This window comes from Schistocerca nitens, chromosome 5 (genome assembly GCF_023898315.1).
Source record: "Schistocerca nitens isolate TAMUIC-IGC-003100 chromosome 5, iqSchNite1.1, whole genome shotgun sequence".
Lineage (NCBI taxonomy): Eukaryota > Metazoa > Arthropoda > Insecta > Orthoptera > Acrididae > Schistocerca > Schistocerca nitens.
In genome coordinates this window covers 377,028,420-377,042,973 of record NC_064618.1, presented here as the reverse complement: position 1 = coordinate 377,042,973, position 14,554 = coordinate 377,028,420, and positions in this window count along the sequence as shown.

Here is a 14,554-nt window from a genome sequence, read left to right as displayed (position 1 = left end):
AGGGGCTGTACTGCTTGGCTGGGACAGACAAAACGGTAACGCGTTTTAGAACTTCCACCCACTCTCCACCTTCACCCCTTACCTCCCTCCGCCAACCCTCCGTCCAGAGCACCACCCTCCGTCCCCACCACCACCACCACCACCACCACCACGTACCACGGAGCATACGCAGATCCGCAGCTACACGCACGTCTCGCGACGTTCCCCGTCTACGTTATGCAGTCATTGTTATTTTACACTCGTGCTCCTGAAGTATTCCTGGGAAGTACCAGAGGAAATAGATGTAATTTTTCGTAGCCTCCGTCTGACCGTTCTTCCTGAGAAGACCCTGCTATTTCTGCACCTCACATTTTTGAAGCGAATATCTTATTCTGGGTTTTGCTAACACTGTATTCTTTCTTAGACAAAACTTACTGTTTAATCGGTCTTGAGATGCGGGCATATAATTTTTAAAAGAAATTTGTTACATGAAGAATATAGATAAACAGCTATGGTTTTGGTTGGAACCATCGCTTATTATGAGATCTATTGGAAAGGGAGAGGAAATGATATTTACTTTTCACGTGGAGAATGGTACGTCGATAGCTCGTTTCGTATAAACGGAAGCGGACGAGGGTCAGAAGTATACAATCAATCTAATGAGACATGAAGAAAAGAGACGGTGATAATTACCTCCCAAGTATTGATATTTTGTTGGTACTTTCTTCGTCATTTGTCGTCCTTCTCTCTGTTCTCATTCTTCCACAACCATACATGGTACTACACACGTAATTCTACTCATGAACAATGGAGACGGTGGCCAAAATACCAGTATTTACTGTGCTCCTTTCCGTAAGTGACCTCTTTCACATGATACATAGATATCTTCTGATGATGTCGGCCTGCAGTTTTACTATAGTTTTATATTGTTTAGAGTTTCGTAACCCTCTTATCATGAACCCCACTCTGCAACAGACAACATATCATTATTCATACTGATAGCAGTATCGATCCTTCCACTGAGTATAAGGACCTTACCAATGATTTGCATGGATCTTGTATTCAACGTTCTTTACAACAGCTAAAGCACTATAATATCAAGACTCAAGCAATAAACATTCAGGATAACTGAGTTTGCTGTGGGACGTGTGGCTTACCGACTGATGCAAGTTGGAGGCCACAGATAAAGTTGAACATCAATATTCTATAACAACGTGTGCTCCGCAAGTTGTTCTTTGTTTCCCGCAATTTACAGTTTTCTTACTGATGAAAAATTCCTGCATACAAAAATATAGTCATTTCTGGGAATTAACTTCTTCACAAACTTTTACATTACTTTCTGATAATGTTGAAACTTCCTGGCGGATAAAACTGTGAGCCTGACAGAGACTGGAACTCGGAAACTTTGCCTTTCGCGGTTAAGTTCTCTACCGTCTGAGCTACCAAGGCACGACTCACGACGCGTCCTCACAGCTTCAGTTCTGCCAGTACCTCGTGTCTTAAATTCCAAACTTCACATAAGCTCCTGGAAGAAAGGATACTGTGGGGACATGGCTTAGCCACAGCCGGGGGTATGTTTCCAGACTAAGATTTCCATTCTGCAGCGGAGTGTGCGCTGATATGAAACTTCCTGGCAGATTAAAACTGTGTGTCGGCCCGAGATTCGAACTCGGAACTTTTGCCTTTCGCGGGCAAGTGCTCTACCGTCTGAGCTACCCAAGCGCACACTCTGCTGCAGAGTGAAAATCTCATTCTAGAAACTCCCCCCAGACTGTGGCTAAGCCATGACTCCGTAATAACCTTTTTGCCTTACTCTGTTCATGAATCCAATTTTGACGATCTACCAGAACGCGTAATTTACCGTGTATGTCGATAAAAAATTGCAATGTATCTACGTCTTGAAGTTTATGCAAGGTAAAGACTTTCAACACTTTCGGTTATTTACTATGATAAAATATAGTTTTCAAACCATTCAGATGTTCCTATTGCTGAACTCAAAATAAGATATCAATTCCAAATAAATGCTGAATGTCTCAGATTTTGCTAATGTACTATCACGTGGAGAACTGTGTCAAACCATCCTTGGAATTGAATGAAGACCGCGACAACTTCAACTAACTGAAGTTCCAACGACTGAAACTAACTGTAACCAGTAGGGTTACGAATGAAAAAATAGCAACTAAAACGGCGTATTAGACAGTATTACTGAGTATCATTAAGATTCATCAACTCCGAACAATTAGTGTGAGAGATTAGAAACGTATAACTGAATTTTCTACTTAACAGCCTTACTGCTTCGTTGCCAGAAGCAAGGCGATACCGCTGAAAGCGTTGAGCACCGTCCTTCTTTCACATTAGCATCGATCCTTGTAGACCTCTGCATTGTCGGCAAATAAGTTATCGATCGCCGGGGTCGGCGCGGAAACGGTGGAGCCCGCTGCTGCAAGAGGCATAGCAGGCGGACTCCGTAGCGCGCAAACACGCCTAATGGTTACGCTAATGGAGTCCGCAGTCGGCGCTCGGTGTACACAGCCAGCTGCTAAACTCAGCCCTCGAAAACTGTCCACAATAGTTACTAAGCCCAGGTCCCACTTAAAGCTGGATAATTCGGTACGCCTCAAGTGGCTGGCAGAATAGTAATATTATTTGTATACAAACGAACAACAGCTGCAGGCAACCATCGCAAAAATCGGACTAGTATGGAACAAGGGGCCTAACAAGCAATAATAAGACTTGAATAATATATAATGTTATTCTTTCAACACATAGAATTCAGTGTCTTTTTCTCTCACCCTTGCAGAAGAATTACACGCAGCGTTAAAGTAACTGTTATCAAATTAAAAATAAAATAGATTTCAGAACTGAATAGTCACATCAGTACTAAGTATTCAAATAAAGATGTTAATTTTAACATAGTTTGTAGTACCATTGGGGAATCTCTTACATATAAAGGCCGTGCGGGATTAGCCGAGCGGTCTGGGGCGCTACAGTCGTGGACTGTGCGACTGGCCCGGCGGAGGTTCGAGTCCTCCCTTGGGCATGGGTGTGGGTGTTTGTCCTTAGAATAATTTAGGTTAAGTAGTGTGTACGCTTAGGGACTGATGACCTTAGCAGTTAAGTCCCATAAGATTTCACGCATTTGATTTACATATAAAGTCTCATCACCGATTTCTATGCTTTTTTTCCACATTCAAACTAAGAAACTATCGTTACAGTGCTTCTGTGCTGTAACAAGTATGTATGAAAGGCCGAGAGCAGAATCGCAGTTTGGTAGGGGGGGAGGGGGGAGGGGGAGTGTGGGGTGAGTCTTGGCGCTCGGTTCGTGTTTCAGCAAGGAACATGGAGTAAAATGTTTTTGATGTAGCCCAGACCAGCAGCCATTTATGCAGCGATTCAGACATTTGTCTTATTGTAGTTATGTTACATTAGATTAAACAAGGTTTGAACGACGAAACGGGAGCTGGTGCCCAGGTAAACTGTGCGAATAGATTTATTACTTTTGAAAAAGTCTTTAATTTGGCTAAAATTAATGCCGCCGTCTGAATGTGCACTGTTTGGATTTTACGTGCAAAAACATGCAAAATCCACGTTTTTCTGCGAGTTTTTTGAAGCGCACCACTTCCATTCCTTCAACTTGTACGAATCGGATAAAACTTCGCGCGAAGCGAGACAAATGTATAAAGCTAAACATTTTTTTTATCTGATGATCTTCATCCTTTGTCAAGATACAATGGTTTAAAGTCGACATAATGTAACACGTGAAATTCGCTGTTACGCCTACTGAATGCGTGGAAATGGTTTAAAGTGAAACAAAAAGAAAAGAAATGAATTCTTACGTTAAAATAGAAAAAACGCATTTAAAAACCTAGCTTCATTCGGATTTCACGGGCAAGGTACAGAGCTCTAATATTGCACATAGAAAGTATGTAAAATCCGGTTTCACGTGAAACGCAAGGGCTGAGATCATTTAAAGCGATGCAGGTGATATTAAAAAAATATGTTCATATGGTAACTGTAAGAAGTCTTCACAAAAATCTTTCATCGTTCTGGTTTTACCTGCGAGAAATCACAAGTATGTACAGATACACTATTTCGTAGAAATGCTTTATATTTTAAGGGCTGTACTTCGACATAATTAAAAAATTGTTATTACACTTGATTATAATTTCGTTCTTTATACATCAAAGGTTTCATTCGGCAATGGCTTAAAATCATCAAAATATCTTTGGATTTGCAAAAAAAAAAAAAAAAATGGATGTATCAAACCACAATTATACCCACCCCTATACAAAATAATATTTTGTTTCATTAAATATTTAAAGTTTTATCGACGAGTACGCAAAGAATTTAGCTAACCCGAAAATCCCTACAAGAAAAATTGATTCTCAGATGAAAGATCACCTTTTTTCTAATCAACATAAAATGCTTTACTTAGTTTCCTTCAAAAAATGCGGTGTTATCTTGATGAAAATTTATTATCGTACAAAACAAGCTTATGGTGGTCAGTTTTCGTTCAGGACTCAAAATTTGATAGCAGTTTGACGTACGTACATTGTTTGGCAGTTGATCTGCTTTTATCAACCAATCAGGATGATACTTAATTCGGATTGGCTGTTGCGACTCTTCACGCCAAAATTATTCACGTGAATTTTTCTAGCGGTTTACCAATTTCAATTTTTACTAGCGCATACTTTAAATAAACAATCACCAGAATTTTAAGATACGAGATGATAACAAGATGTATGCTTTTCATTAGATAGGCTTCTGTGTCACGAATCATTCAGCTTGCGATACAGTAAGGTTTTAAGTATGTTTATCGGTGTAATATGGTCGTTCCGTAAGTACATGTAAGTCATATAAACTATTTACATACATTATTATGGTGAACTTCCCACAGCATTTAATATTTCGTTCGGTATCTTATTTACGCTTTCGTTTATTTTGGGCTCTGCACTAAGAATTTGTGGTTGTTTTTCATATTTTTCCTTACACAGTCTCATGCGTACATGAATAAAATGTGTGTAGATATAAAAAATTAAACAAAGTTAAGAATTATGATATAAACAAAACAAAAATAATTACGAAAAAGCTAATTAAAAAAACACGTTTCTTTTTCAGTTATCATGAGAAGACCTTTTATATTTTTTGCAGTCGATCGCTATATGCTATGCTTTCCTCGAAGTTGTAGGATTGTGTTCCTATCACTTTAAATTTTCGTCTGTTATTTCACTTAGACTCTTCACCGTAGACGAAAATATTTTCTTATCTTCATTTAGTACAAAGGACTAATGATAGTAGGATGACTATCTGGGACAAACTGCGTTTTGATTGAACTGAATTTTAACTTTTCTGACTTTTAATTACGTAATGTGGCGGACGTCCTATCTAGGGAAGGGTCGTTAGGAGTGCCCCAGGGAAGTGTAATAGAACTGCTGTTGTTCTCTATATACATAAATGAATTGTCGAATAGGGTGGTCAGCAATCTGCGGTGTTTGCTGATGATGCTGTGGTGTACGGTAAGGTGTCGAAGCTGAGTAACTGTAAGAAGATGCAAGACGATCCAGACAGAATTTCCAATTGGTGTGACGAGAGCTAGCTCTAAATGTGGAAAAATACACATTAATGCGGGTAAATAGGAAGGACAGGCCTGCAACCTAGGTTACAGTATTGCTTCTGTCCTGCTAGACACAGTCAAGTCTTTTAAAGTGGGCATAACATTACAAAGCGATGTGAAGTGGAACGCGCATGTGAGAACTGTGACACGAAAGGCGAATGGTCGGCTTTGGTTTTTGAGAGAATGTTAGATAAGAGTGGTTCGCCTGTAAAGAAGACTACATAAAGGACGCTGGCGAGATCTGTTCTTGAGTACTGCTCGAGTATCTGGTATTCGTGCCAGGTCGGACTGAAGGAAGACATGGAAGCAATTCTGACGTGGTAGGTTCTAATAACACATAAGTGTTACGGTGATGCTTCAGAAACTCAACTGAGAATCCGTGGAGGGAAAGCAACGTTCTTTTCGAGGAATACTATTGCAAAAATTTAAAGAACAGACATCTGGAGTTCACTGCCGAACGATTCTACGGCCACCGACATACACTGCGCATAAGGACCACGATGATCGTTTTTCCCTCGCTCTGTTTAACAGTGGAACAGGAAATGACTAGTAGAAGTAGAGGGTGCACTCCGCCACGCACCATGCCGTAGCTGTGTAAATGTAGATGCAGATTTCTGGACTATTACTAACCTCTAGTATAGTTATTACTGCCACTAAATTGCCCACTAAAACCTGTGAGCGCTACGATCATGTTATCGTCTCAAGATGGCACTCTCTACGAGCACCAGTATAGTCCAGCTAAAATTATAGTTGCTTCTAAACAGTGGTCGATCCCTGACACTGTTATAATAATGTGACTAATCTGAAAATAATCAAGGTATGTTGTAGTCATGAAATTGTAGTCACACAACTTCAGAATGCACAACTTTGACAGAGTATCTAGCCCTGCATAAGTGTAAATAACTGTCACTTCTGCGTTAGGGTTTCAGATCATTAAATGAACCAAAATTGCTCAACTTTAACTCAGACTACATGACAATATAGTCACTTCAATATGTGCAATCTACCAATCACAAGTCAGTAATTATAACCATAGCAGAAAAACATTTTTATTCTTGAAATTCCATATATATAGAGGGTGAAGTTAAATTCGCGCCCACGCACTTTGCAGAGCGGCTCCTCCCGTACTAACAATAAAGAAGTGTCTGTCAGAAAATTTCGTCCTGCTCATATTTCGGACAGTAAATGGACGTTAAAGACTGGAAATATGGCAACACTGTAATCACGTTTAAGGTAACTATCTCCGTCAGACCTCAGCAGTAATGCTGTGTAGTTGGTGCACTGGATGGCATTTTGGGTTAGGATGCAGCAGGCCGAGGGTTCGATTCTGGGTGGAGGCGTTTTTGTTTTTATTTGCTAAAAGCAGTCTGCGTGGTACGATACCTGTCATCTTAATCTTTATACAGCAATTACAGTGGGTCTTCTACAAAACATTTGCAGTTACGTACTGTGAACACACAAATGGAAATACAATCGCTTTCATTGGTCAGCTTTTAAAAGAACCTTTTGTACGTCGTGGACGCGAATTTCTTCGCAACAGTGCATCTGCTTGATTCCAAACTTGTTTTGTGTGAACCTTCCCCAGTGGTTCTATTGATTAACAAGAATTATTATTCCTGTCACGTTCAGTTCCATTACATTTCGTTAGTGCCTTAGGTCATCAGTAGGGCTGGCAACGTGCTTTGCAAATAATTTCCATGACCCCATACGGGGAAGCTACTCAGGAAAGAGGTTTGGAATTTAGTAGATGCAATGGCGAGAAAAAATTCGAGTCCACGATGTGCAAAAGGCTCCTTTAAAAGGTAACCAGTGTTCATAGTACGTAAATGCAAATATTTTGTGGAAGACACACTGTAAACACTTCTACTACTGAGACTACTTTTGCCAGTAATAACAAATAAGTCCCGACCCAGAATGGATCCCTCGACCTCACGGATGCTAATCGAAAACGCTATCAATTGCACCAACTCCACAGTACTGGTCTATCTCCCGACAGAGGTAGTTAACGTAAATGTGACAACAGTGTTGCCATACTGCCCAAAATATACACAGGACGAAATTTTGTGACGAACATTTTTGTATTGCCAGTATATGAGGAATTACTCTACGGAGTCGGAGTGCACGAATTTTTCTTCAGCCTGTATAGCGCTATTTGTGAACCTATACTTCAGTGACGTAAACTATAAGTAGACAATCTCAATTAAATCTGGTCAGTCATTGAGCAGTTCACAGTATAGCATGTCAAACAGAACAGAACACAACCGATAATATAATATATATACTTTTTTAAATCTGCAGCTGGCTCTTTTTGCCGCGAGGGATTATCCGAGCGGTCTGAGGCGCTGCAGTCATAGACTGTGCGGCTGGTCCCGTCGGAGGTTCGAGTCCTCCCTCGGGCATGGGTATGTGTGTTTGTCCTTAGGGTAATTTAGGTTAAGTAGTGTGTAAGCTTAGGGACTGATGACCTTAGCAGTTAAGTCCCATAAGATTTCACACTCATTTCCTTCAGCTGGCTCTTAGCAGTCTGATATTGGTTTACCCATCTTCAGACGAGGTCACGGTTAGGTTGGAATGTGACAGCTCGTTTGTAAGTTGCCAAAGCTAACAAATGTGGAAGCAGGAAACCGGGTTCTACTAACCTGCAGTTTAGTCGGAAGTCTAGGTCAGGTTGAAAGTGACAGTCTGGTTGTATGTTGAAGAAGACAACGAATGTGAAACACTACCTGATGTGCCTTGGCCTCATCGGAAATATCGTAACAACCCATCTTCGCACAAGTGTCACTCAGCAAAACTGTCACAAAGCCGGGACAGGCAACCTCTGTTTAACTGGATTAAGGACATACTGGCCCTTTATATCTTGACTTGAGGTCGCCGTACCCAGAAAGCTGAAAACAGGGAGCACCACTTACCGACGGGTACGGCCTGGGAACGTGTTACAGCGGCATTTAGAACTTGTGGTACATATTTGTGGTACATATTTTGCAACATGGTCAGCAGCCAAACTTCTCTACCAGCACAGTGTTTCCTCTTCTCCTTACAAGTCCACACAATCCCTGGACACCAATGGGAAGGGCTGTGCAAAATGCTTGCAAACGATATTTTTGATAATAAGACAAAAATCTCCGTCCTAGTAAATTTTGTACAACATCAACCAGTCCCATGTACATAGTTATTAAACAATTCTGAGCTACACTTCCACTCTTCGGCTAATTTCTTCCACTGCAGCCAATACGTTGATTTGCATGTAAACACTCCTCAAAAAGTGGCCTCCGGAATACACCGTCCCTGCTATTTTTTAAGATTAAGTAATGAGGAGCCCTCTTACAACTTAGTAGACAAGAAGCTGTTCATCCTACACACAACGGTGCCAGAAAGTCAGCCCATCGCTTTACAAAGTCAACAAAATGTCTGTCCACAATGCCGCTCTGTCACTGTCGCGGAATGCTAAGCTCCTTATCTGTTACTGACCTCCCGTCGCAAAGTATTCGCAGAAAACGCAATCAGTGGCACAAAAAAGTTGAAAGATATTGTGGCCTGATGGCGCTCTTGTAAAAATTAAAACTCTACCCTAGCTTAGGGTGTTCGTCATGCTACAATACACGACTTCGGTGAATGTGGGACTGGACACCATTTTGCGCAGGGCATATTGTGCGAAAAACTGCACGAACGCAACTCTGGCGGCCATGATAAAACTGCATAGGCCAATTTGTGTTACTACCACGGGCGGTCAGTTTGCTCCATCCCTTCACTCTCTCCTCTGAAAGGCGAGCTACAAGTCCCAGAGGAATCCGGCCTGGGTCATCACAAACCCAGCTTAACTGTCTTTGTTTTCCTTCTAGGGTGGTTGCAGGAAGCATATCTTGCAAAACACCTCTATTTGGATTTAAATCTTTTTCCGTGTGGCTAGCAGTGTCGTTACCACTGTGGACGGGAATAGGGTTCAAGCGTCGTCCCCGACCATGACAGCGCTTGTCCGAGGCTTCATTAGTTCTGTCCTGAACCAACTAATCACACTAAAAGGGGGGTTAGCCCTATTAGTGGCTTGTTCTTTTCGTCGCCTTTTACGACTGGCAGAACATACCGGAGGCCTATTCTTTTCCCGGGCCTCCACGGGGTTTATTATTATTATTATTATTATTGCTCGTAGTATCAGTGGCAGTAGTCGTAGTAGTTGTAGTGTTGGTGTTGTCATTAGATCTTAGCAAGTACTGTAACTCCAAATATTGATTTTTACACTAATATTGACATTGCTAACATTGCTTCATTAGATCTTAGCAAGTACTGTAACTCCAAATATTGATTTTTACACTAATATTGACATTGCTAATATTGCTTGTTCGTTAGAAACTCACAGATATTATTCATAACGTTTCACTATTGTTGTCACTATTAATGTTATTTACAATACAGCAGAAATTATGTGCACAAACAAAAGTAAAAAAGGGTACTGGGATATAGGTGTATTAAATCAGATAATGCAACTGTGTTACATAATGCCAGAATTCCTATTTGGATATCAAAATAACTGATGAAGTCTGAAGTAGAGACGATACAAAATTCAGACAGGTGATAGAAATAGAAGAAATTGGTTAAAGGAGCAATCTGTTAACATCTAATAGAAATATAAGTGTTAATATGTCTTTTGCGGAGGTATTTGTGAGTAGTTTATCCTTGTGTGTGTGTATGTATGTGTGTGTGTGTGTGTGTGTGTGTGTGTGTGTATACAAATAGACTGATAGAAGAGACTGGTTGGTGGAATACGTTCTGAGGCATGAAGGATCACCAGTTACCCGCTGGAAGGAAGAGTGTTGATTAAAATTGTAGAGAAAGAGTAAACGCAAGCAGGTCTAAATGAATGTAGATTGCAGTAGTCAGACAGAGATCAAGATTCATGAACGGCATGTAGCAACATGAAAGCTGCAGCAAAGTAGTATTTGTACTATAGAGAACACCGAACTATAATTATATACAGGGTATTCGGAAATGCCGATACAATCTTCGAGGACTAGTAGAATGCCCAGAGTACATAATATTTTGAATAGGGACCCATGTCCGGAAAGGCGCCACTTCCGTTGTTCGACAGTTTCACGTCAGGTGTAGAATGCCTCCACTCCTCCTGAGGGAAAGAGAAAAATCTAAGACTTGCTTGACGTGGTACGCAATACGGTAGAGCAGATGACGTGTACTATGCCAGTCACCTTGTGTCACTTAATGCTGTATGCAAGGTTAATTTTCGAGACTCATAAAGAGACTGAGGAAGAACTGCTGGGACGAGTTCTGGCTGTTGCACTAGAAACTGAAGAGATGGCAGGTAGGATGCAGAATGTGTACCAGAAAATGGTTAGTACGTACAATGTCTGTAACAACGTTGGTGGTTATCACATCGAGCTGCTGTTGTAGTGCATCAGCACTGTTCTGTGCATGCTGTATGCTGGGTTCTTCTTTATTTTGGAATAATGTAAACATGTGTTATTTAAGTGTTAGTACAAAAAATGTGCGTAATTTATCAATGGGTGTTTTGTTATGTTTCCTTTCGTATTGTCACCTAATAAATGTAGTGTCAAGCCCAATTCAACTCCTCAAGCAGAAGTGGATGAGTTAAACATCTGAACTGAAACCGTTGTAGAACAGGAACTGTAACTTTCCGTCCATTGGTTCCTCTTCATAATGACATATAGTTATTACCCTCTACAAGTCCTAGAAATTTGTTACGGGAATTTCCAAGTACCTTGTATTTTAATTACATGCAGCGTAAAAAGTCGCATGATGGAACCGATGACGTGGCCGGTGAAGGTGCAATTAAGAAATGTCGTAAGTAATCAAGTTATCAGATACCATAGATAAAGGGTAGTATTTATCACTTGTTTGAATCTTCGACGTCTCGGGTGAAAAACTAAGTCTTAGAACATTGAGGGTTTCTTTTCCCATCTCTGCATCCTCGGCTCAGATACTAACATCCGAATGCTCCCCCGCGGACCTTCCGCAGCTTATCCGATACGGCCCACACTCATGGCCTCTACATCTCATCCATCCCTTTATAGTTAGTCAGCCATGCGGCGCCGAGATATCTTGGGCGCGGAAGCTACGAAGGGGTTGGGTACGAGGGGGTTTGTAAGGCAGTGGAGGTGGGGCGCGGGGCAGTGTAAAGGTGAGCCCCCACCACCACCCGCGCTGTAACAGCGCCGTCATCGCTCAGGGGCACATTTCTCCCGGGCAGCCGTGAAAAGGCCCGGAGAGCCATCGGCGTGTTACACACCCCCCGCCCGGACACCGCTGTCGGCTTTTATGATTATTGCTGCCTACCGGGGAGGAATCGGGGGAGCGGCAAATTTGTCCCCGCCGAGGCGAGGCACGGAGGGCGCGGTGAGCCGCCTGCGGGTAATTGGCTGGCTTTGACGGCTGCGCCCGCGGAACGGCGAAAAGTGATTCCATTTAGTGGCGCCGCCATTCATCCATCTGCAGTCGCACCGGAGGCCTGTGTCAGCGCGGCCGGCATTAATCGCCAAAGATGGAAAGCGGCTGCGGCTGAATAAACGGCTCTTCTCCGATATGAGAAATATTTCGACCAATAATTTTATATGTGCAGCTTAAAACATTTTTTCGGCCCTTCGGTTCCTATAAGTGCTTTATGCGAGGAAGTTCGATTAGGAACTTCGTTACTGGCGGATACTCATTTGGTAATAATGATATTATTTGTTAGTAAATCCCAAGGAAAATTTGGAGAGTGCTTGTTGGACTCAACTGACGAGTCATTGTCAATGAGTTATTTTTTACGTCATTACGAAACACAGCGATCATACTAGATATTTTAATAAAAGTAACAGTCCACGTTATGAAAAATTCTCATTTTTAATTCTGGTTCTCGGCCACTGCCCTTTATGTCATTCTCAGAACAAGTCTCTCAACCATATAACATTAACAAAGGATTACGTATGACACAAGAATGAAAAATGCTTCTATCATAACACAAAAAAGGCGAATATGTCCTGAGCAGAGTATGGAATTTAAAAGGACGAAACCAGGGTTTCAACAAAAATGGTTCAAATGGCTATGAGCACTATCGGACTTAACTTCTGAAGTCATCAGTCCCCTGGAACGCCGGCCGCGGTGGCCAAGCGGTTCTAGGCGCTTCAGTTCGGAACCGCGCCACCGCTACGGTCGCAGGTTCGAATCCTGCCTCGGGCATGGATGTGTGTGAAGTCCTTAGGTTAGTTAGGTTTAAGTAGTTCTAAGTTCTAGGGGACTGATGACCTCAGATGTGTCCCATAGTGCTCAGATCCATCCCCTGGAACTTAGAACTACTTAAACTTCACTAACCTAAGGACATCACACACATCCATGCCCGAGGCAGGATTCGAACCTGCGACCGTAGCCGTCGCGCGATTCCAGACTGTAGCGCCTAGAACCGCTCGGCCACCCTGGCCGGCACCAGGGTTTCGACTTGTCTGGTAGTTTCAAATACATTTAAATCAAAACAATTTGGCATATTCACAAATTTTAATATATTTATATTTTTTGTAATATAACGCATTATGTCAAGAAAAGTAAAATGATACATTATGTTATGTCGTATAACATGACATATGCCATCATGTCATTCAAAATTTGTCGTGTCGTGCAGTATGACATAACGTATCATTAAAGCTTAGGATGCATGCATCACTACTCTGGAATACTTCCTTTTACAGATGCAACGCCCACTCAGATTATTCCAATTTTAGGTGCAGCACACTCTCTAGAACCACATAAATTTGTTTCTATGTGTTCTTAACCACCTCACCATACGTGTAACACGGAGTAGGTTTGAGGAGAAATAGCCCCTCGTGGAAAAAATCAACCCCGCAGCCAGAAATCAAAAAAATGCATTCGCCTCCCACCAGAATCCAGTTCATCACCACAAATTTTATCCCCCCCCCCCCCCCCCCACAGAAAAACTTTTGTAGTAGCTGCATTCTTAACAGCAATATGATGTTACGTATAGTTTTCTATGGTAGGAGAATCTTCTGGACTTTGGCAGAGGATCGGGAAAATATGCCTACAAGTTGCAAGCTGCAAGTGTGCCAATACATTGTATCTGAGAGAGCTCACTGCGCTGGGAAAGGACAGTTATTTCATAAAGAAGCGCAAATATATCGACTTATTTTGTTTTAAATGTCTTTGTTTCTTTATGAAGATGATGTGCAGTTCACTTACGGTTTCTGTACTTCTTGTTCATATATTCTGCAAATCACTGCTTTTTCCTTCGTTGTTAGCACAGGTTGAGACAGAAGGAAGCTTGGTTGCACATTCACAATTGGAAATTTTCTCAGTTTTTGAAATAATTTTTTTTTTTTTGACGCTGCATTGGCATTATTTTCACTTGAGATCACATTGTAGAGCTTCCCAACAGATATAGGAACGCAGTTACATGAATACCGCACTTCGCACATGTGTATGTTTATTCACTTGTTTCTGTGTACGTTATGAGCGTGGCCAACCAGTGAATACACTTGTTTTTGTATTTGTGTGTGTGTGTGTGTGTGTGTGTGTGTGTGTGTGTGCGTGCGTGCGTGCGAAAGAGAGAGAGAGAGAGAGAGAAATTAGAATGAGGCGAAGGCAGAGATTAAAAAAGGAAAGACGACATCTCTGCTCAGCGTACGACTGATTGTAAGACATCTTCACTAATTTGCACTGACTCACATCTGTACTGAGACACACACACAAACACACACACACACACACACACGAAATACAAAAACCATGCATTCACAGGATGGTAATGAAATGTCGTGTGGCTAGGGCCTCCCGTCGGGTAGACCGTTCGCCTGGTGCAGGTCTTTCGATTTGACGCCTTTCGGCGACCTGCTTGTCGATGAGGATGAAACGATGATGATTAGGACAACATAACACCCAGTCCCTGAGTGGAGAAAATCTCCGACCCAGCCGGGAATCGAACCCGGGCCCTTAGGATTGACAGACTTC